The 22846-nt window shown below is 38.4% G+C and overlaps 1 protein-coding gene across 2 annotated transcripts in view; it reads right to left on the reverse strand.

Annotated features, from left to right (window-relative positions):
* Positions 1 to 2003: 2003 nt before the first annotated feature.
* The window catches only part of LOC103795080 (uncharacterized), a 597037-nt gene continuing 576194 nt past the window's right edge, over positions 2004 to 22846 (reverse strand). For both annotated transcript variants that reach the window (XM_078338228.1, XM_078338230.1), the window contains exons 10-11: positions 20247 to 20346; positions 2004 to 5336 (exon numbers count right to left, since the gene is read on the reverse strand). The gene's annotated coding sequence lies outside the window, so the exon portion shown is untranslated. The remainder of the gene's footprint in view (positions 5337 to 20246; positions 20347 to 22846) is intronic.

Below are 22846 nucleotides of genomic sequence, written 5' to 3' on the forward strand. Positions count from 1 at the left end.
ACCCCAGGCTCACAAAGCAAAGGATTCTCACCCTGAACCCCTCCTACTCAAGCTTTGAGGGGAGTTGAAGGAGACATTTCCCAACAGTCCAACTCAACAATCTCAACTTGAAATATAATTAAAACTAAATAGCATGAAAAGATACAACAGAAACCAACTGGCCACAATGTATTAGATAAAGACAACAAAAGTGCAACAATAGTATTTGAAGTATTGAAAGTTGCTTTTTTAACATGAGTAAAAAAGGGTCATTAATATGACGTAAAACTCATAAAACATACCAAAATACATAAGGCAAAATTCTTAGTATTTAGCAATGATTTGACATAGAATCATTCAATGTTATACATAGTGCCTGTCCTTTAAACAATGTTACCGGATATTAAAAATTAGAATGAAATTCAGAATTTTATATATATCAAATTTTGTAAGCATTTAAATAACCAGTGCACATGATCCTTTAAAAACTATATGTATAATAAGGTCTCTCTCTATATAAATAATATATATAGTTTTTTATATATTGTTTATAAAACATATATAAAATAAATAATATACATTAAATATATAGTATATTATGTATATTTTGTTTTACTTAATACATATATATATTAATCTGCAAAAAAATTATAAATTCCAGCATCAAAAATGTGCCACCTATATTCTCTCTCTGAAAAGAGTAAAACTAGATATTTAGATGCAATATTGAACAAAGACCCAAGTCAGCTGGCAATCTGGTTTCTTAAATATTGGACCAAAAAGATGAACCTGCAATTATAAACTATTCAGGAACTAATGAAGCTGAGTGAGCCCTATTCCAATATTTTCAGGCCATGGTCAAGGCAATTTTATGTTTTTAATCACAATTTAAAATCATTTAAAATGAATTATTGGTCTTTTATTTCAGAAATTTAAATTCAAGAATTTGGAAAACAATCCATAGGAATCTAAGGAAATCAGAAAGAAAATATTAATAATTTGGGGTTTTTGGAATACAATTCTAAATAAGTCAAAATACCTTTGTTTTAATGGAGAAAAAAGTATTGGCTGCTTAATTTGTGGTCAGCATTCTTCCATACATAAAATAGGCAAGAGTCGCAGGTCTTGTGCTCAAGAAATTTAAATTCAGCAAGGATTTATTATTTGTTTACTTCCTTTAAGTAAACAGATGATTAAAATATAAGGGATAAGTTCCCTGACAGTGACAAGTACAGGCACCAGGAAGAGGGCAGCTGGACCCCCTACCAGCAGTGAGGCAGCCGTGGTGGTTTCCTGAGGGACGAGTTACATAAACTAAGTCCTGAGGGTGAACAGCATCATCCATCAGGAAGGTGAGTGTTCTCAGCACAAGGAGAAGAATGTGAAACGAGAGAAAGCTGAGCACGTTTGGAGAACTAAGGGTATCTCAGCGTCGTTCAACATTAAATGACGAGATGCAGTCTGAGAGAGGTGAGCCTTGACATTATCACAGAAGCTTTATAGAAAATACTAAGGACTTTCAACTGCATCCTGAAGAATTAGGAAGGGCCGTGTGCAGGTAGGGGTGTGACTTGAGAAAAATGCATATTTGAAAAGTATGATGCGATGGGAAGAAGGATACATATCCTCTCCTTTTCAGGGTGAGGCCACACTACCCTAGGAGCAGAAGGAGTTCAGGAGAAGAAAGGGACACCCTCAAACCCAAAACACATGTGAAGGGAGCCAGAAACTGAGTCCCAGCAAATACTGACTGCTAAAAAACACAAGTGCCAAAATGAAGGATAAAAGCAAAAGCTCCCAGACAGAAGGATGCAGGAAGAACACACCTTTTGAGAGAAGAGTGGAGGTGCAATTCCCTAGGAGATTAGTCAAGACAGTGGGGGAAATGATAGGAAAGGTGCCAGCTTTCTTAGAAGGCTGGGAGGTTTCGCCAAGCTTCAGAGAAGAATAAGCTGGAGGTGGCTGTTCTTACTCCGAGGCAAATAGCAAAAAGCGGACAGAGAAAGAGTACAGAAGAATTTATCTAGATAAGTTTGTTTATTTATTTCTCTAGAAACTAACTTTTGATCATCGCGAGCAAGACTGCCCCCTCCTCTGCGGTCAACAATGTTAATTACCCACAAATGCTGTTTGCTCCAAGCCTCTGTCATTAAATCGGTACTAAAATAAATATGAGCATCTCCAACTCATCAAGGCCGCACTTTCTCATCAGCAGTGCTAATCCGTGCGGTCCCCCGGCCATCCTCACAGGCGAAATACCTGTGTCTGCATACTCCTTTCATTCATCGCCCAGCCAGAGTCTGCACGACAGACTGGGCAGAACACTATAAAATTAACAGACTTTATACATGACCAGAAGTGAGGAAAACTGGCACAGGGTCCGCTGATAATGACAGGAGAATAATTTCAGCAGACGGCCACACCACAGTTTCATTAGGTTTCCTTGAAGTATCTTGGTAGGCTACTTTCTAGAAACTGGCCATCAGTCTTATTCTGCAATCTTAATTCTCAAACCAATTTAAATTAAGGGTTATATTCCCATTCCCAAGATGCCTAATTGGCTAAATTCTAATACTCAAAATTCAGATATGTCTGGGATATATGCTGATTGCTTGTAACTGGCAATACTGGTTACTCTAAGCAAGGACTTTAAACAAAACAAAAGCTTTGTGAGACATTTTACTATCTTTCAAATGGGTTATTGATTTAATAATGCTTGAAGCTTTTAATAAAATCATGCTAATGTCATTCCAATGTCATTCTTAGCAATGGTGTTATCATTGGCATCAACTTATAACCAAAGCAATATATATTAGAAGTGACAGGCTAAATAAAAGCAGAAATGTGAATTATGGGGATATATGAAATTGCAACAAGTTATTAGAGGTATGATCAATGAAGCATCGCTTTTTCTCCACCACGTGGCAAGTCTCACCCCAGAGCCACTGAGCCTTTCTGAGTTCATCAGTTTGGTTACCAATTATTTCCCAATGTCTATTAATGGCAGGCACTAAGTTTATTTTCTCCGTGGTGTTCTTAAAGTACTCATAAGGATTAAGTAGAATGGAAGTGAATTATTTGTTCTTGCTGTAACAATTGGCCAACTCCAAACATTCAGGTTGACACACTCATAGATGAAGTTATAATTTGAAGTTATAATTTGCAGAATTTTAGTAAAATTGGAATTCTGGGATTACATATGCATATGATTAGCTGCTCATTCATTAATTTATTCACTCAATCACCTGTATACCGAATATGTATTAAGCATCTGTTATGTGCCAGGACCTGTTCCAGGTGCAGAGAATAGAGTGAATAAACAGACCAAACCCTGCTCTCAATGAACACCTTAATGTTACTTGATCTGAGTTCATTCCTTGAAGTAAGAAAAACTTATAATGAATTGACTGTTTTGGAGCAAGGGCATGTGTACTTTGAAAGATTAAAATAGAGATTAGTTTGCAAGATATAGTTCCTCTCTTTCCCAAATATATTTAAAATATTTATTGTCTCTATTTGACAAAAAAATAAAATCATGGCTCTCTGTTGAAGGCCAAGAAAAGGGTCCATAATATATTTGCATTTCTATTCTTGAAAAATAATTCTAGTCACAACAGAAGATTTTTTTTAAAAAAAAGCATTTTAAAGAAATTATAATTTCAAATTTGAAATCTCTGTCAGCCAAACACTTAATTCACCAGTCATCTACATATTTCAAGACTCAGTAATCTCCAGATGTGTCTTAATTACACCAATAATGTAAGATTAAGTACATGTCAACCCATGTTTTACAACTTGCAGAGCTTACTTCTAAGGCCTTTCTTCTGCTTACAGATTGTGAGGAAGTGTTTATCTTTGCATAGTTCTGAGTGTCAGCACACAAAGACATACAGTATTTAGAGTTTTCATTTTTTAACTTACCCAGGAAACATTATCACTCATAAATGGAAAAGACTTGCATCATGATGAGGAAACCTCTGGTTTTCGTCTTTAAATTCAGAAAGAACGGCATTAAAATTCCCACAATTTTATGACTGTTGCAGTAGAGGCCACATATTTTATTTTTATTTTGTGACTTGCTACAAATAAATTCTTGCTTAGTCTCAGTCTTCTCTCCTAGCTTAATAAAATTTAAGAGCGTCTTTTAAATTAGGAAATGTTTAGACATTTTCAGTGGGTTTTATATGTACTCAAGTTGTTCCTGCCCCACAAAGTTTTCTCATATTAGTGAATAAGCTAAGGAAAAACTGATGTCATTACTATGTTTGGTGAATTTTCAAATTTAGTATTAAATGTATTCTCTTTTGTCAATATGCTTGTAATTTATGTATTGAAATGTTTCTTCATCTTTTACTCTAATTTAATCCACAAATTGATCAATCATTAATTCAACATTTATCTAGCCCCTCCTCTGTTTGAAGCACTCTTCTAGTTCCCCAAAATATAAATGAACCAAATGAACAAAAATTCCTGCCGTCGTAGAACTGCCAACCCCTCTCAACAGTAAACTTTTTTTTTAAGAAATGCAACTTTCTAACCAGAAACTTCAATCGTGTCCTACTTTCTTCCACCTCTATTAAGTTTCAGCTCTTTATAAGCACAGTTTTTCCACAAACTAGATTTCGAAATCACAATAACGTAAAGCACATTTCACATCTCTCTTGCCTTCTACACTTTTCCAGGACTTACTTACTCTTCTTATATCTAATTCTTCTTGTCTCTTCTTATATCTCAATTCTTTGGTAAAACAATCGGCACAAACGACAGAATGCTCCATAGTTTTACCATTGAAAATATGAATACAAATAATTTTTAAAACTTAGCAGTATATTTTAAAATTTCATCTATGGAGACGATGTAGGTTATTGACAGTCGCCCTCCAATGTCTGTTTTCTCCTCCTTTCTTCGTGATCCAGCCGCGCCCTTGTCGGTTCTTTTTCTTTCCTGCTACTAGAACAGCAATAAGATGCTGGAGTTTCACCAGCCACGGCAGCCCGTGAGCTGGACGCCACCTGGTGACTGTGCACCAGCACCAAGATAGAAGGCATTTGGATCCCTGACCATCACAGACCCAGCCTGTTATCTCGGCACAGGTGGCACTACAGGTGACACTAGATTCTAGTTGAAGAAGACCTCCGTATTGTTTAAGACATTGTTATTCGGAGATTTCTGTCCGTCGCAGGCAACCCCCAATCCTAATCAACAGCCTACAACTTACTTCCCAAGGGTGAGGATCTGGGCTACATCCTGTATAACTCACGATCTTGATCATTTACTGAGGATGATAAAGTTCAGCTATGTCACAGGCCAGTTACTGGCAACAGCATGATTCCTCAGTCCAACTCTTGGAGATTTTCCTAAAAAATAAAAACACCAATGTTTGTTTTGACCTTATTTGCATATAATCACAGGCATGTAGAAATAAACCAAATCAATCTTGAACAAAAAAGCAGATGACTGGTGATAATAAAATATCTATATGGAGGGAGGCACAGCCAAAAAGGTGAGAGGAAGTCCCGCTGATACCAGCTAAGCAGGGGGAGGCAACACCGGAGTGTCTAACTCAGTCACTTCCAGTTGTGTTTGACCTTTGCTTCCTTTTTTAACTTGTTTTTATCAAATACAATGTTTATTTCCTTTAATCACAGTAAATCGAAAACTGTGACTGAATTCATGGAACTGTTGCAGTTTTATCACTTTTCTGAGTTGAATTTTGCCTCCCCTAACTTTTCTGGGAAATAAATCACATATTCTCTGTTCTTTTCTCCCTTCCTCCGCCTAATTCTATCTATGCATGAAATTTTATAGAAAGCCCATCTTCATTTTCTAATCAAGATGGCATATATTAAAAATCAGATCCATCATGTGTCATGCAACTGTCATATGACATTGATTATTTTTCCAAATTCCAATGATTTACAACTGTGGTTTAATTGCCTGAGAGCGTTTTAATCCAGGGTAGTTAACTGCTACATTATTTAATTGTAACACTATAAGTTTACAAGCAAAAGCAAACCTTGAACTAGAGACAGCTAGTCCACAAAAAAAAACACACACACACAATAGAAACAAACCATTGAATTTTAAAAGTTAATGTCATAAATATCTCATTTAGTTCAAATAAACTGCTGTGAAATAATATCCTTTAAAACATGTAAATAAAAAGCTAAGTACCTAAAAGTAAAAAATAATATCTAGATGAAAGAGATAATTTATGTGTTGGATAGTGACACCGGATGACATAAAGACTCAAAATATGCCTATATATAAAAAGTTTGGTTCCCAAAACAATTATGAAATATTTACACCATTTCTCAGGAAACGGCAAGAATATAAACAAAGTACCCTCCCTATAAGAGCTTCAAAGATCATTTTTATAATAGCAATTAATTTAATTCCTGAAACTCTAAGGAAATTACAAACCTATTACGAACGTTTATGGTACTTGATAAATCAAGACCAGAAATTTTGGTATCATTCACAATCTCAATAATTACAAAACCATTCAAGAGAGCCACATAAGAAAAAAATGTGTTTAGCTTAGATGCAACTGAGCCAAAGTATGCTTCAAATTGTTTTTTAGCATGACACATAGAAGTCCAAGTGACATTTTAAAATTTTTGTTTCTACTACACACAATTGTATTAGATTTTAATACATTACTAAACCCGCATAGCAAATGCTATACCCTATCACACCAACTGAAAATATACGATCAGAAATTTACTTATTCCATGAATGTAAAAGCATGAACATTTATGGACTTTCATTCTTTCATAATTTTAATTTTTTTTTTTTTTGAGACGGAATTTTGCTCTTGTTATCCAGGCTGGAGTGCAATGGCACGATCTCGGCTCACTGCAACCTCTGCCTCTTGGGTTCAGGCAATTCTCCTGCCTCAGCCTCCCAAGTAGCTGGGATTACAGGCACGCGCCACCATGCCCAGCTAATTTTTTGTATTTTTAGTAGAGATGAGGTTTCACCATGTTGGCCAGGATGGTCTCGATCTCTTGACTTCATGATCCACCCGCCTTGGCCTCCCAAAGTGCTGCGATTACAGGTGTGAGCCACCGCGCCCAGCCTGAATTAAGTTTTTAAAATTTTAGTGCCTCTATGTTCCCCACTGCAGTACAGAGAGGAAATATAGCATTGTGATTAAGAGTGGTTAATCAAACTGTCCTGGGTTCAAATCCAGGTTCTGTGCCATCTGTGTAATCTCGAGTAAAGTACTCATCTCCATTTGCCTCAGCTGTAAAAATAAGAATAACATTTATCTCATAAGGTCATGTAAGGAGTAGCTTGCAAAAGTCAGAGCTTCAAGTGAGAAGTGGGCATAAAAATTAAATTCTGGCCTCATTTACTCTTGTTTATTTACTCTTTTTTATGTCTTAGAGTAGCAGCCCAAGGAAGGAAAAATAAGGACACAGAGTTTTGGCTGGATGAGTAATGTCTTCCCTTTGTCTTCATCCACCAGCGTTCCTGGTCCAGTGAAAGGAAACAAGAAAGTTTTAAAATCTTATTTTCCATGTCAGAAATTATTGCATCATTCCATTCGCAATAACATCCTTTAATCTTCTCCAGGTTTGATGAATTCTTGGGACAACTATAATAAATGTCATTTGCTTGGAAAGCTAAAGAAGAATGCATAGTTAAAGGTTTCAAAATATGACCTCCGTTACCATCATACTGAAGAAGTTACATGCTTGAGTTGGAAGGATCCGCAGTAATATCGCTGTGCTTGTGAAAGAGTACCCATTCAGGAAATGTTAGGAAATCTCAGCGTTCGGATCCAAAGCCTTTGCCAAGAGACCTTGGCAGATACAGAGAATCAGTCCTTTATGGATGTGTCAGTCTCAACCACACACATTTCCGTGTAGTTAAGATGTAAATGCTCCTCCCCTGGTCACAATGGAGACACCTGCTGAAAACCCTCAGAGACAGGCTACTTAACAGCCAGTGAGATTTCCTAGAATCCCCATGGAGAATTTCTTTCGTTTCATCGAGGTTTCCTCGCAATATGCTAGAAAAGTATCTACAGATAATTAACATTCTTTTGATGTTTTAAATTAATTCCACATTAGATTCTGTATAACTATGAACCGCACTACCGTTTAGGAAGAATTAACATCTGGTTACAAACCAGTCTCATTGTGTTAACCTCATGTGGGCTTACAGGGTTAATAGAAAGCTCACTGAAGCCAACAGTTCCCTATTCTGTTTAAGGATTATCAAAGATTTATGAGTTCATTTTATAAAGTTTCCATCCTTAACCACACTTTTAAAATGCCTTCTAAAAATCAATTACCTCATTGTCAATTAATTAAGCCACTTAAATGATGAAAAATGTTCACTTGATCATAACTCCACAGTTCACACATTTCAAAGACGCTGTTTTGCCTTTCACATACCTTCTGTCACATGCAGAGTGATCTCTAATCTCCACTGTGCTGCTCTCTACATCAAGCCTCATTTTTAAAGGTAGAGACCCATACATGTATTTTTTATATTTAAATTGTAGTCAAGCTTTTTAAAAATTATATCATAGTAAAATGTCTATTTTGCCACTGAAACAGTTCCAATGTGACATTAGTGTACCAAAACACCCTTATGTACCCCACAAATATGTACAATTATTATTTGTCACTTTACAAAAGTAAAGAAAAAAAGAGCACTTGGCATTTTAGCAAACCAAGTCTTGCAAGTAATGAGAATATTGTCTTCTAGCTTCCCAGAAAGTGCGAAACGTTGGCCTTCCTTTTCAGATTCATAGGAAAGCTTGGTAAGTATTGTTCTTAGAGAAGTGAGATAGACAAGTGTTCTAAGCTCATCTTTTTGCTCCCATCTCTGGAGACATAAAAATGCCTACTTACCCTCACATGCACTGGGTCATACACTTGCACCAGATCACGAAGCCCAGGTCAGATACATGTGTGTGATAGGGTGCCACTTTCTACCTAAAAAATAGCTATCATTCCATCAACCTTCAGCGTGTTTCTTCCAGGGGGATAAAAGGTGAGAGGGCGAGGGTGGCTAACGCTGAACACTAAGGGGACAGTGAACTGCAACAGGTTAGAGCAGCATAAAAGAAGCCTGAGTTAGTGAAAGGAGCTGGAAGCCTAAGTTATCCCACGCTATTTATTTCTTAGCCATGTTACTCTCCTAGCCTTGATTTACTGTTACATAAACAGAGTAAAATCAACGTGAGTGACCCACTAGAGGCAGAGGAGGGTGCGACACACAGAAGGATAATGGTTTAGACCAGGCAGGAGGATGGGCTTGAAGAAGTCCTTCCCAGAGCAGCCGATGCTTTAAGAGAAGCACAGGACTCACTTGGGTGAAGGAGATTTTGAAAGAAAGTGGCTTAGACAGAAGGGATAGTGAATGTGCCGGGTTACTGTGAGATAATCAAAACATTTATCCCACATTGTGCTCGGTCCTTAACTGTCAATGCATTCGCTCTTATGGTCCGACAAGGCAGATGTTGCCTAATCCAACAGGAGAAGATTTGCTTTTGGCAAATGTGACATTGTTAGCACTGGACAGCAGAGCACCTTGGCACTACGGAATGGCATGTCGAAGCCAGCTGCGTGGTACGTGACCTCTGCCATTGCACAGAGCCTTGCACTTAGAAGGTTTCTAGACTTGTTAATACTTTGCTGCTGCTGTCTTAAAATTCTTAATAATTTTGAACAAAGCAACTCATATTTTCAGTTTTCTCTGGGCCTCAATGAATTATGTAGCCAGTCCTATTCAGGGTCTCAGATAATCCCAATTTATGTGAGTCAGATGGATTCACATTCTGGATTTCTCACTTCATAGTTTCAAGAACTTAAGGAGCTTTAAAGATAGAAATACCCAAAAAACTTTATTCATTTGTGGGGATCAAATATATTCTGATTGTAAAACTAATTTTTATTTTATAAAGTATTTATAAAGAAACAGAGAGGACAGTAATCAGTCGGCTACTGAGACTCTTGTTTATAAAAAAAAGATTCACTATTTGGAATGATTACAAATATCTGGAAATCAGTGCATGTCCGCTGCCATTTCCTCTTTCTTCTTCTCCTTCTCCTTTTCTCCGTTTCTATTCTCTCCTTTGCAATTGAGCTTAGTACTGTGCTGAGTACCAAAAACACAGGTCCAAGCAGACACAGTCTCTTCCCTTGAGGAGCCTATACTTACACAGAAGAAATGGAAACAGAAACTGACAAAGTTGGTGAAGCGTAATAAGGACATCACAGAGAAAGCGCAGGGTGCAGTGAGAACACACAAGAGCTTGGATTGGGGAGGTGACGTGAGTAGAAGTGGCTCCGGGAAGTCTTTCCCAAGAGAGTTGCTAATTCAAGAAAGGGACAGGATTTAGAGGAAGGAAGGAGGCACTGGAAGGAAGGAAATGTTTAGGCACAAGAGAAATTGTATGTGCAGTCGTACAGGCTTGAAACACAGGTTAATTACGAGAAAGCACGAGTAGTTCTACACATCTGTCTCAGAGACACACGTGGAAGAGTGAAGAATGGGGAGGCTGGAGAGGGAAAGAGGCAAAGGCCAGATCTATGGGTATTCTAAGGGATGAGTCAGAGTTTTAAATTCACCCTGAATGTTCCTTGAAAATTATAAAAAGGTAATGAAAGTAGAGAGATGATAAGGCTAGGTAACAGTGTAGAGATGAATGATAATGCAACTTAGATGAGAAATGTTTGTGGAAGAACAGCTGACTCTAGTGGTACTATAGAGTGGAAATTCGGAGCAAGCTTCAGGCCCTCAAGAAACAGTTTATGGAGCAACCACTATGGAGCAAGTACTTTGTTATGTTCACAGAACGCAGAGATAACTAACACAGATCCCCTCTTCTCAAGAAGGGTGGGATGCAAGGCAGTGAGTGCAGTGAGCATGTTACACCCACGATACCGAGCAGAAAAGGGGCCCTAAACTTCCTAAGGGACATAGGGAGTCTTTTGCAAAAGAGCTGACACTAAATCTCAGAGGAATCTCTTGAATTGAGACTTAAAAGATTAAAGGAATTAATCAGACACAGGACAAAGTAATTAGGAAGAAGGAAATATTCTAGGCGAAGAAAGTAACATAAGCAAAGAAAAAAATTAGAACTTATATATATGGTACAGAGTCCAGGGGAGAGGTGGGTGAGAGGCTGAACCAACAGTAATTGTAGAGATGAAGAAGGAAAGGAAAGCCAGACTGATGGAATGTTCAGGAAGTATTAGCATGACCTTGTCATTGTTTGAATGTGAACAGTGATAAAGGTGGAAGAATGACAGATTTCCTTTCCACCTTGCCTTTTACCCCCTCACTGCCGGCAAGCACAGACCGTTTCCCAAGCGATTGATTTTAGCGAAGGGGTTTTCCTCCTCAGGCTATGTTTTAGGAGGAGACTCTGTAGTGTAAACCTACAGTCCCTGTCAATTAATATAACTGTAGTCACATTACCGTGTAACTTGATTCCAAAACAGATACACTGGGAATCCCAGCACAAACTTGCTTTTTCAACTATGGCTCCAGACATAGTTCTGGTCAACAGGGCCCCTTGTCAAACAACAGCTATTTACCATCAGCTTAACACATCACATACAAGGAATGAAGAGATCTCCTCCCCCAGATAAATGCAAGTGGTTCCACTGTAGAATCACAGAATTTCGGGCTGGAAGGATAGTGTACTTACATCGCGTGCATTAGATAGGCTGTGAGTTCTGAAACAGGCGATCAATCCATCTTAATGGCTGTGGAATCCAAATATTTGGGACACTGTGCAATTTGAATTTTGTATTCTCAATTTTCACGACGACAACAGGCTGGAGAGCAAGACAACTCACCACTTCCCTTGATAAGTGTTTCTTTTAAGTTCTAGTTCTAAGAAATAAAACGATTTTGAGAACCTGAGAACAATAAAGCCTGACTACTGATTTCACAGCCCCGCACCCTTTCAAATTCACTTTCCTAGTTTGTCAAATCAAGGTGGATTTTTTTTTTCCCTGCTCATTTAAATATTTCTCATACGTTTTGGTGCAAGAATTATATTAAAATGAAATTACTCACTGCTTGTTTTTATTTTGCCTGGCTTCTCTGACAGGAGAAAAGAACACAGGCTAGAAGAAATATTAACCCGAAAGAATGGGTGAAACGGGAATACACAAAGCATGAGGAATAAGACTGCTCTGTCAGAAGCAGTAAGAATCACTGCTATGCAGCTTACAGACCAGAAACATACACCTCTTATCGCATTAAATTTCACTTCCAATATTGAGAACACTGAGTGCTTGGATAATATTTAACAGTCATAACTCTAGAAGTAGAACCAGTTGCTGAATAAAAAAAAAAACTACTAGTCAAAACATAATTTATCTATTATGTTCAGGATAGGACAAAACCTCATTTTGCCTCCTGCAAAATTATTTACAAGAAAATGATTGTTTAAAATGTTCCTTCTCTAGGAGCTCCCCAAAAATCTCTAAATATAGAGAGTTACATAAATTAATTCAACCTGGAAAACACACACACACCCACACTTAGGTATAGATGTCTTACCGGATTAATAACCTATACTATTTGGAGCAAGGAAAAAGAATTTACATATTGAAACAAAAGGAAAATTATAAATTATTTTTATTATTTGATAAGGCAGTCATAAATTCCTGATATAAACACATGATTACAAATGGAGGGTGTCTTTCTCATGTATCATACTAGATATGCTATAAGTTCTGAAACATGAAATCAACCCATGACTAGTGGCCAGATAAAAGTCGTGGCTGAATAAACGGGATTGCAGCCAAGGAACAGACACCTATGAATACATAATAGTCAAATGCTACACATCTAGCTTAATTATCACTGAATATGTGAAGATCTACGACATGCTAAATTTATTTAACTTGTAGCAAGTTAATGATCCTAAATAGGTGATGAAATCTAAATCCTTCCCTGGGAGACTTTTGTCTCTTTCACTGCTGATCTTGTGTGCTTTTTTGTTGTTGCTGAAATTGATAAATGTTCACCACATTCAGTAATACTTTCCAGACTTCCAGACAAATGAATTCATAACATACACATTCACTTCCCGTTAAATACACAAGTTTTATAGTTTTTGTTTCCAGAGAATACAGACTAAGTTTATTTTTAAGAAGAATTAATGAAATAAGAAAATGATTGCTTCACTGAGTAGTCTAGACTCACAGTCACTGCGAGTCTAGATAGCAACCTCAATGACGTACTTCTTTTTCCTCAGGGTCCTGTTCCAATTAAAATGAATCTACTCTCCTGTAAAGCTCTCTATATCTGGCTACCCTGTACTAAATGAGAACCCCAGTACCTGCTCCTGACTGATTCAGTCAGGTTTTCAGGACAAATTCCTTCATTTTTGCTATTTGATTTTTATTTATTTATTTATGGAGATGGAGTCTTGCTCTGTCGCCCAGCCTGGGGTGCAGTGGTGTGATCTCCACTTGCTGCAACCTCTGCCTCCAGAGTTCAAGAGGTTCTCCTGACTCCACCTCCCAGTGGCTGGGACTACAGGTGTGCACCACCATGCCCAGCTAATTTTTTGTATTTTTAGTAGAGACAAGGTTTCACCATGTTGGCCAGATTGGTTTAGAACTCCTGACCTCAGGTGATCCACCCATCTGGGCCTCCCAAAGTGCTGGAATTACAGGTGTGAACCACTATGCCCAGCCAATTTTTGCTATTTTAAATACTGACTTGGCAATCACTTTTTCTATGTATTTTTAAAGAGACGGTCTTATTTCTTTTTATCTTTTCTACTATAGTTTCCTGGAAAAGGGGAAAGTTTTTTAGGAATGGAATTTTGTGGTTTCTTTTCATTGTTCTAAGCATGTATCTGTTTTTTGTTCATCTGCCTTGTTTTCACTTAAGGGCAATGATCATATTTATGGTTGTATTTTGCATTATAATCAAAAAATATTTTACACTATAATTCATCAGTTTAGTAGTCCTCTGCAGAGTATACAGATTTAAATAGAGATGTTTATATTATACCAATCTACTAATATTAACGTAGACAGTAGTGATTTTATAATGTGCCAAATAGCAATTAATTATGGTTTTCTATGATTGACACTCAGAATTAAATTTATCTAAATATTAGTCTAAAGAGAAAGCTTATGATATTAGACTGTGGACATATACTAACTAGTATTAAAGGCTCAACAAAGAGAATCTTCTTAACCTCAATTCTTTTCTAATTATTCAGTGTTTCATTAGGTAGCTTAGTAACTGTATCTGTTCCTTAAAATGCTGAATTGATATCTCTCTTAATTTGACTCAATTTGACAACCTCTTTCCCAAGGTCACACAGCCAACAACAACCAAGAAATGTTTACGGCTGGGCGCGGTGGCTCACACCTATAATCCCAGCACTTTGAGAGGGCGAGGCGGGCGGATCAGGAGGTCAAGAGATTGAGACCATCCTGGCCATGGTGAAACCCCGTCCCTACTAAAAATACAAAAATTAGCTGGGCATGGTGGCGTGTGCCTGTGGTCCCAGCTACTCAGGAGGCTGAGGTGGAAGAATCGCTTGAGCCCAGGAGGTGGAGGTTGCAGTGAGCTGAGTTTGCGCCACTGCACTCCAGCCTGGCAACAGAGCAAGACTCCATCTCAAAAAAAAAAAAAAAAAAAAAAAATCTGTATTATTCAAAAGCCTACATGTTCCATATGAGGCAGAATTCCATCAATGCATTGTCCCTGCCTTCCCCATATCCTACTGCTTTTCTTATGTTTCTATATAAGTAAAGAGCAACCTAATCTAATAAGTCACTCAAGTCAGAAAACCAGAAGCCATTTCTACTGGAATGGATATTTGTGACCCTCAAAACTAATACGTTGGAATTTAATCCTTCATATAGTGGTGTTTGGAAGGTAATGAGGTCATGAGGGTGGACCTTCACTGGGGGATAAGTCTCCATATATAAGGGACCCCAGATAGCTCTCCAGCTCTTTCCACCATGTGAGGATACAATGAGAATGGCACAGTCTGCAGCCCTTGCCAGAAGCCAACCATGCTGGAATTCTGATTTTAGACTCCCAATCTCCAGAACTGTAAGGAATGAATTTTCTTGTTTTTAAGCCACCTAGTGCATGGTACACTGTTAAAGCAGCCTGAACTAAGACACTACCTGAGACTGCTCCCTCTCCCTCAGGCGCCATTTGTAAACAGACCCTCAGAATAACCGAGTTTACTTTTTTGACATTCCTGGTGCCTGACTCTTTATTTCCATTTCTCCTTCTACCATATGGAAGTCTTTATGCTTTCCCTAACTGAAGTTCTCCTCTTCTTCTTCATTATCAATCTTCTATACATTCCTATAATGTCTGGAAATTAAATAACAGGTGTTCAGAAACTATTTTTTTAATGGATGAGTGTTTAGAGCAATTCCACTACTCCAGGTAGATACGTCAGGAGCTAGAATTCTACATAACTGAAATGGGGCAACATTGGCTTAAATCAACTGACCTTTACCAATCCTCCATCATAAATCCTCCTTATCATAGACAAACTTTCTAGAAGGAAAAACTAACTTCCCGTACATACATACACACACACATAAAATTCTTGAGTGACACCTTACAAGATAAAATTCAGTTTCATTTAGCATGCAATAGATTGTTCTCTGAGATCCAAGCCCTTCCTGGCATTCCACACCCTGTACCTTATTCTCCAATTATAGTTAACAGCTCAGTCTTCCATGAACGTGTCAAGGGTTTTCAGGTTTCCACAACTTTGTTCAGCTACTTCAATTATACTAATGTGTTTTGCTTTTCCCAATTTCTTCAGGTCAAATGGTGTCTTTTTGGTGATGCCCTCCATAAGTTTCTTCTATGGAGACGCTGTGACACTGCGAATGACTGACCAACAGTAACGTCACCCCAGATGATGGGTTTAAATCAGGATAATCTCATTCTTCCATTCTATACAGATTCAGAGTGGCGCATGACACGAGTCCAGCCTACAACCTCTGTTACTCTGTATGTTTGACATCTACTAAAAAACTTTAGTTTCTTTAGTGGCAAGAAATCTATCACTTAACTCTGTAATGGTCACATATATAACGCATCGGGTAGATACAATCACATATATAATCATTTACATTGCAGGTATTGTCATTTAGTAAGCAGAAGTATATTTGAATGTGTGATGGTTAATACTGGCAACTTGATCAGACTGTAAGAGCAGAGTATTGTTCCTGAGTGTGTCTGTGAGTCACCAAAGCAGATTAACATTTGAGTCAGCGAACTGGGAGATGCAGACCCACCCTCAACCTGGGTGGGCAGAGGAACGTGGAAAGACTGGATTGCCTTAGTCTTCTGGGCTACATCTTTTTGTGATGGACACTCTCTGCCCCCAAACATCAGTCTCCAAGTTCTTCAGCTTTGGGACTCTTGGACTGTCGACCACAGACTAAAGGCTGTACTGTTGGCTTCCCACTTTTGAGGTGCTGGGACTTGGATGGGCTTCCTTGCTTCACAGTTTACAGGCAGCCTATTGTGGGACCTCATCTTGTGATCATGTGAGTCAATATTCCTAATATTCCTTTATATATGCCTATCCTATTAGGTCTGTCCCTCTAGAGAACCCTGACTAATAAAGCATTTGTTGTATTAGACTGTCATGTAGAAGATGTCATCTTAGTTGGAACTCTCATAGAGAAGGCATTAAATGCTGACACAGTAAATTGATCCTTAAAAGTAGTTTATATAATTTATGTAAAGACATGACTTAATTTGAACATTTTCAGCTTAATACATTCTCACCACTCTATTACTATAGTTGGCATGTTAGTCTGTTCTTGCACTGCTATAAAGAAATACCTGAGACGAGGTAATTTACAAAGAAAAGAGGCTTCATCAGCTCACAGTTCTGTAGGCTGTACAGGACGCATGACACCTGGGGAGGCCTCAGGATACGTTCAATCGTGGCAGAAGGGGAAGAGGAAGCAGACACGTCTTACATGGCCAGAGGAGAAGGAAGAGAGAGGTGGGAGGTGCCACATACTTCTGAACGGCCGGATTGCATGAAAGCGCTACGATGAGATGGATGCTGCTGAACCAATGGAAACCACCCCGCGATCCCATCGCCTCCCACCAGGCCCTACCTTCAGTACTGGGGATTTCATTTCAACATGGAATCTGGGTGAAGACAGATCCAAACTCTATCAGTTGGTGTTTTTTCTTAGAGATTTCGTCTAATATTTTCAGATTCTTTAGACTGTTTGTGGTAAACGTTTTATATTTCGGATAGCTCTGTCCTTAAAAAGATATGCTGCCTTGTATGCCATTATACTGGTTTCTTCTTTCGTAAGATTCTATAATTGAATCTGATTTTGTCATGTTTTCTTAACATAGTCTTAAAGCGGTTGTTCTGACCATCCCTTGCCCCATTTCAATTATATGGAATTCCAGCTCCTACAGAACCTACCTGGAACAGCGGTCCTGCTCTACACCTTTAGGCCAAAAGCAGTCTCTGGACACCCACTATTTACTGTGTAGATATTATAGGAATGTATGGAGGACATTTTTGTTCTCAATCTCTCGCAGTGTAAGATGGGAAAGAAATAGAACGACTTGGCATTAGAGAGCTGTTACTGAAACACCAGGGTCTGGCGTACGTCATGCTGCTCACTACACACCTCATCGCTGAGGGACTGAGCATTGCCAGGGTCGAAGGCTTTAACTGGGTGCTGCTGCTGAGGAGAGGGGAGATCAGTCTCTATCCCCTGACAAATAAACTTGGGGTTTATGTAGTAGAGAAGAAATGTAACTCCGTGTGGGAAAACAGGAACCAGGCAGGAAGCTATCGTGATGAGTGAGGCGCTGGGCCTCTCACGTCTGGATGTGAGGATCTGGTGAGTTTCAGTTCTCTGATACATTTTGAAAGGTCTAAGAGTCCTTTCCTGAGGAAGGAACTCAGATAAAACAAACGTAAGTTTCAAACATTAAGATCAGAATTATTTCCATGTTTAAATATGGTCAATTTATATGTTTATCAAAAAAAAAAAACCTATCTATGGGATGACTGAGGTGGTTTTAGAACCACATTAATGTTGGAGTGAGACACATGTAGATTCAGCCCCCTGGCCTTAAATTTCTGACTGCCGGCCTTTGAAGAAGTTTCATCACATCTGTGAGATTTTTCTGATTCTCCATCTGTAATCTGGAGTAAACTCTTGCGTTATTGTAGGATTGTGTGTCTGTGAAAAGTCTGTTCTTTAGAAAGGAATCAGCAAGAGGTAACATTTCGACAGAAGTATTTATAGGCAATCATGATGTACAAAGAAGAGAAAGCCCAAGGGGAAAATAAGGCTTCATAAAGGAAGTGTCACAAGAAGACAGACTTGAAAAACGAGTGTAGTTTTGCAGGTAGACAAGAAGGGAGGACACTCCAGGTAGAGGCAGTAATGTGAGTAAGGCACAGATACTGGTGATACAGGACTTTTCCCTGACCCCTTCACAGTTTCGCTATTGTCCTTTTCTTCCAATGGTGACATATATTCTGAAAAAAACAAAATATGATTTGTTCTAAATCTCCCTATTGCGTTCTCATTTCATTATCTGTGGAGAAGGTAAGCCCACTGTGCCTTTATCATAACTTGGCCCATTTTCCTGATGCAAGTCTTGGGATTTGTTGATAGAATTGGGCTGTTGAAACTAACTATAATCTTGGCAACCAATATTGTACCAAAAGCTAAGAGTTTTGCCTCATAATCAGTGTTCCCTTAAGCGCACTAGCAAGTCTATTTTTACCTCTTTTTTGACTCATCTGCACAACAGTTGAGCTTCTGCCACCAGATCTACTTGATACAATTGATACCACTCTCACTCATGACAGTCATTCCTCACTTTCGGCCAACAGCTTTTTAAGAAAGTCAATATTTAAGAGTTCAAGTGCACTGACTCGCCTTTGTCTTTAATCTTCTAAAGATTATCTGAGTTTTTCTTTTCTGACTATGTTAATGCTTCCCTCTGTGTGTGTGTGTTTGTGTGGCATTATAGATTTCTGAGCATCATTAAGATCACCACCAGTGTCTCCTATGAGTGTCTCCTCACTGAGAGAACAGTGATATCAGAAATGCACTCTACACCAGAGGACAGGAGATATTTATCTATTATGTTTAGCTGTAGGCTGGTCTACCTTCTTGTCCTTTTCTTAGGATAAAGGAAGGTATGGGAATAGGATTCTCATGAGAGGAATACTATTTCCATCATGTAAGACATGTTATAGACGACCATAAAATTCATTTATAATGGAATATGAAGGAAGTCTTCAATTATGTTTTTAAATCAAAAAACACAAAGACAAGTGAGGTTTTGTTCACTAAGGCTAAAGGGTTCTCTAAATCTTAAGTCCTAAGGATTCTAGGCAATTCTGAAAGATGTGGCAAGGATGACCTGCATGATCTTACAGTCACTGAGGCTAAGTAGGGTGCGTCACCTGGAGTCTGACGTAAGTGTTGAAGAAACACTCTAGAGCTAGGACACCATTTGTAGCCATGTCATCTTGGGAAGAGAACCTCGCCTCATATGCTGCGGTTTCATCAGCTTCAAAATAGTTTTGGCCTCATAGGTTTGTGATGAAGAGTTAAAGAACTGCCACATTAAAAAGCTTGGCTGGGACATCACGAGATCAAGAGATCAAGACCATCCTGGCCAACATGGTGAAACCCTGTCTCTACTAAAAATACACAAATTAGCTGGGTGTGGTGGCGGATGCCTGTAGTCCCAGCTACTCAGGAGCCTGAGGCAGGAGAATCTTGAACCCAGGACTCCAGCCTGGCAACAGAGCAACACTGCATCTCAAAAAACAACAAAACAACTGTGTGTGTGTGAGTGTGTGTTTAATAGTCTGATATTACTAAAGCAGAAAGACAAAGAAGAAACGAAAGTGCCATGCTGATCTACTCTTTCTAAAGCTAAAAGAGCTTTTCTTGGCCTGAGTACCAGTCTTTCATTATACATGATTAGGAATGGTTATGTACTTTCTACAGCTGAAATTTCACTGGTGCATATATCATGTAGCCCTTCTTCCCAAGTGGCTTCTCCTGCCCACCCCCTCTTCCCAACTGTTTTTTATGCACAAGACAAACATTCTTCTCTGGAAATCTCCAGCACATGCACAATTGATCCAAACTGGGGTCAAAGTTTAACTCCTTATTCCCTTGTATCTTTCCTGTTGCTTAGTTTTTAATTGTGCTGATTAAATATTACATCTACAAGGATATTTCCATTCCGTTTTCAACTCTTACCTTTTGATTTATCTTAATGCTTCGTTTCTATCATTTTTCACAAAATAAACATGCAGATCATTCCCAAATCGTGAGGATTTCTGATCCTAAGCCATTCATTCTGAAAGAAAGAGAAATCCAGATCAGTAAAGGGAAAACGGGTCAGAAACAAAACACTGGTGCAAGTTTTTATTTTTAAATCGATTGTGCTTACATTTCTTGTAAAATTATAATTATCAGGAACCAGCAGAGTTTGACTTACGGTTTTTGCTTCTATTTAAAATCCAATGGGGCCAACCAAATGTCACAAAAGTGATTTTCAATTCTTCTTGCCTGATTACATTAAGATATGACTTATTTGGTGCAAAATTATCCTCAAAACTTTAGTTCCGTTTAAGGGAATAAACAGTCAGATAAAAGTTAAAGGAGTTGACCAAGCAAGAGAAACTTGAGACTGGATGCTCTCATGAGTCCACTGCAGAGTAAGATTTGTTTTAAATAAACGTTGTATCTCAGTTTGAACCTCTCAGTTTGGGGTTCTGCCGCCGCTGGCAGTGATTCCACCTTTTCTTTTTATTTCCCAATTACAGTGTATGTGTCTAATCACTCTATCATACATTTTATTTTAACAAGCAAGCTCGAGGCCTTCTCTGTGTCACAGAAGAAAACATAATTCTCATGAAGATTATAAGAAGGTGAATGAGGAAGGCAAACCATTTCCTGATAAAAGCTGTTTCCAAGAGACATAAATAGAAGCTTTTCCAGGACTGTAGCTCGAAGCTATAATGGGCACCATGTAACATTTACAGTGCACTTCTGTGCAAGACGATCTTGTGCTAAAGGATTGCTAAAAGAGACAGTGCCTCTGGAATGCACCATACGTGATTTTCAAACGCAGTGGCCAGGCCAAGCTCCTATCTCAATCCTCACTTGTTCTAGGGTAAGTGCTGTCTGATTTTTTGCTTTGTCCAGGTAGCATTGCAGCATTTTGCCCATTAGAAGTAGATAGTGAAAACTCTTCTCAAAATTCCATTTACTTGATCTGTCGTTACTATGATAGAATTTAAAGTTTTTTTAAAAAGTGGGATAAAATCTTAAAGTTAAGCTGTTTTAGAATGAAAGAAATAGATTTAACACAAACGGGGAAAGAGAATTCATTCAAATATCTAAAACTATGCCAATGCATTGATCTAAAACTTTCATGAAAACTTAATAAGAATGCCCAAAATTCTGAAAGTTATTTTAATATATCATAATTTACTAGAAGTACTTACTCATTGCCCTTCCTAAAGGACCTGCATATCCCAGTGTCTCAATTTTTTGCATAAATTCTAGAGTGTTCAACATTTTTTTAAATTTTGTTTTGAGACAGGGTCTCACTCTGTTGCCCAGGCTAGAATGCAGTGGCACAATCTCGGCTCACCATAACCTCTGCCTCCTGGGTTCAACCAATTCTTCTGCCTTAGCCTCTTGAGTAGCTGGGGCTACAGGCATGCTCCACCAGGGCTGGCCAATTTTTGTATTTTTGGTAGAAACGGGGTTTCACTATGTTGGCCACACTGGTCTTGAATGCCTGGCCTTGTGATCAGCCTGCCTCAGCCTCCAAAAGTGCTGAATTGCAGTCATGAGCCACTGCGCCTGGCTCTCTTAAACATTTTAAACCCTTTTTAGAAAGAAATCTTACAAACAGATGCGCATAATAAAGATGTTTGTGAAGCTCTCTAATTAAAATAATTCTGTGAACTTGGATAGAAATGTCAGTCACTGTTATCATTTCCCTAACACTGACATTTATCATAAATTTTCAAGTTATAAAAGGAGTTCTTAATGTAAAGATGATTTAAAAAAAAAAGAGTAGTAAAATTGTGCTACACGTAAACCTGAGGAGACTACAGACAAAATTTTTCTCACGAATATCAAGGGGATTACAAGATACACCAGTGCTCGCTGGGCCAAGATCTGGAAAAAGATAAGAAATCAGATATATATGCTTAGGTGCTTCATCACACTTACCCTATAACCACTGGTCAATTCTGCAGGAGCAGTTGAAAGGCCGAGCAGTCCTTTTGGTGGTTTTGCAGGACTGGAGGAAGAGAATTCAAAATCGGCCACTTGCTAGTCTGGAGAACCTGATGACTCACCTCTGCAGAGGATAAACTAACTAAGCAAGCCCCCCTTTGGACTTCCAGTTTAGCATCCCATCATCTGTTAGGTCAAGGAAGCTCAACTCCTGAAATTATTTTAACAGTAGTCCGGAATTGGTAGAACCCCAAAGTATCTAGAAAAACCCAAGGAAAATCCTCCATGAAGGATGATATATGAAAGGCATCACAATTTTTTCCAAATAATTTAAATATATTATCAGAGTCAAATCAAACAGGTGCAGAAGTAAAGACAATACAATGAGTAAAAGCAGACAGACACAATGGACAAAAAAGGTAGACACACACATACCCCAAAAACCAAAACCAAACTGTTACTTATTGGGATCGTCAAACTCACACCGTGAAATAATTATACTTAAAATGCCCATAAAAGTAACACCAAGATTCAAAATTTGGTAGGCAAGTAGAAAATACAAAATGTATTGGGAGGCCGAGGCGGGTGGATCATGAGGTCAA

This window comes from Callithrix jacchus, chromosome 9, assembly GCF_049354715.1.
Source record: "Callithrix jacchus isolate 240 chromosome 9, calJac240_pri, whole genome shotgun sequence".
In the NCBI taxonomy this organism is placed as follows: Eukaryota; Metazoa; Chordata; class Mammalia; order Primates; family Cebidae; genus Callithrix; species Callithrix jacchus.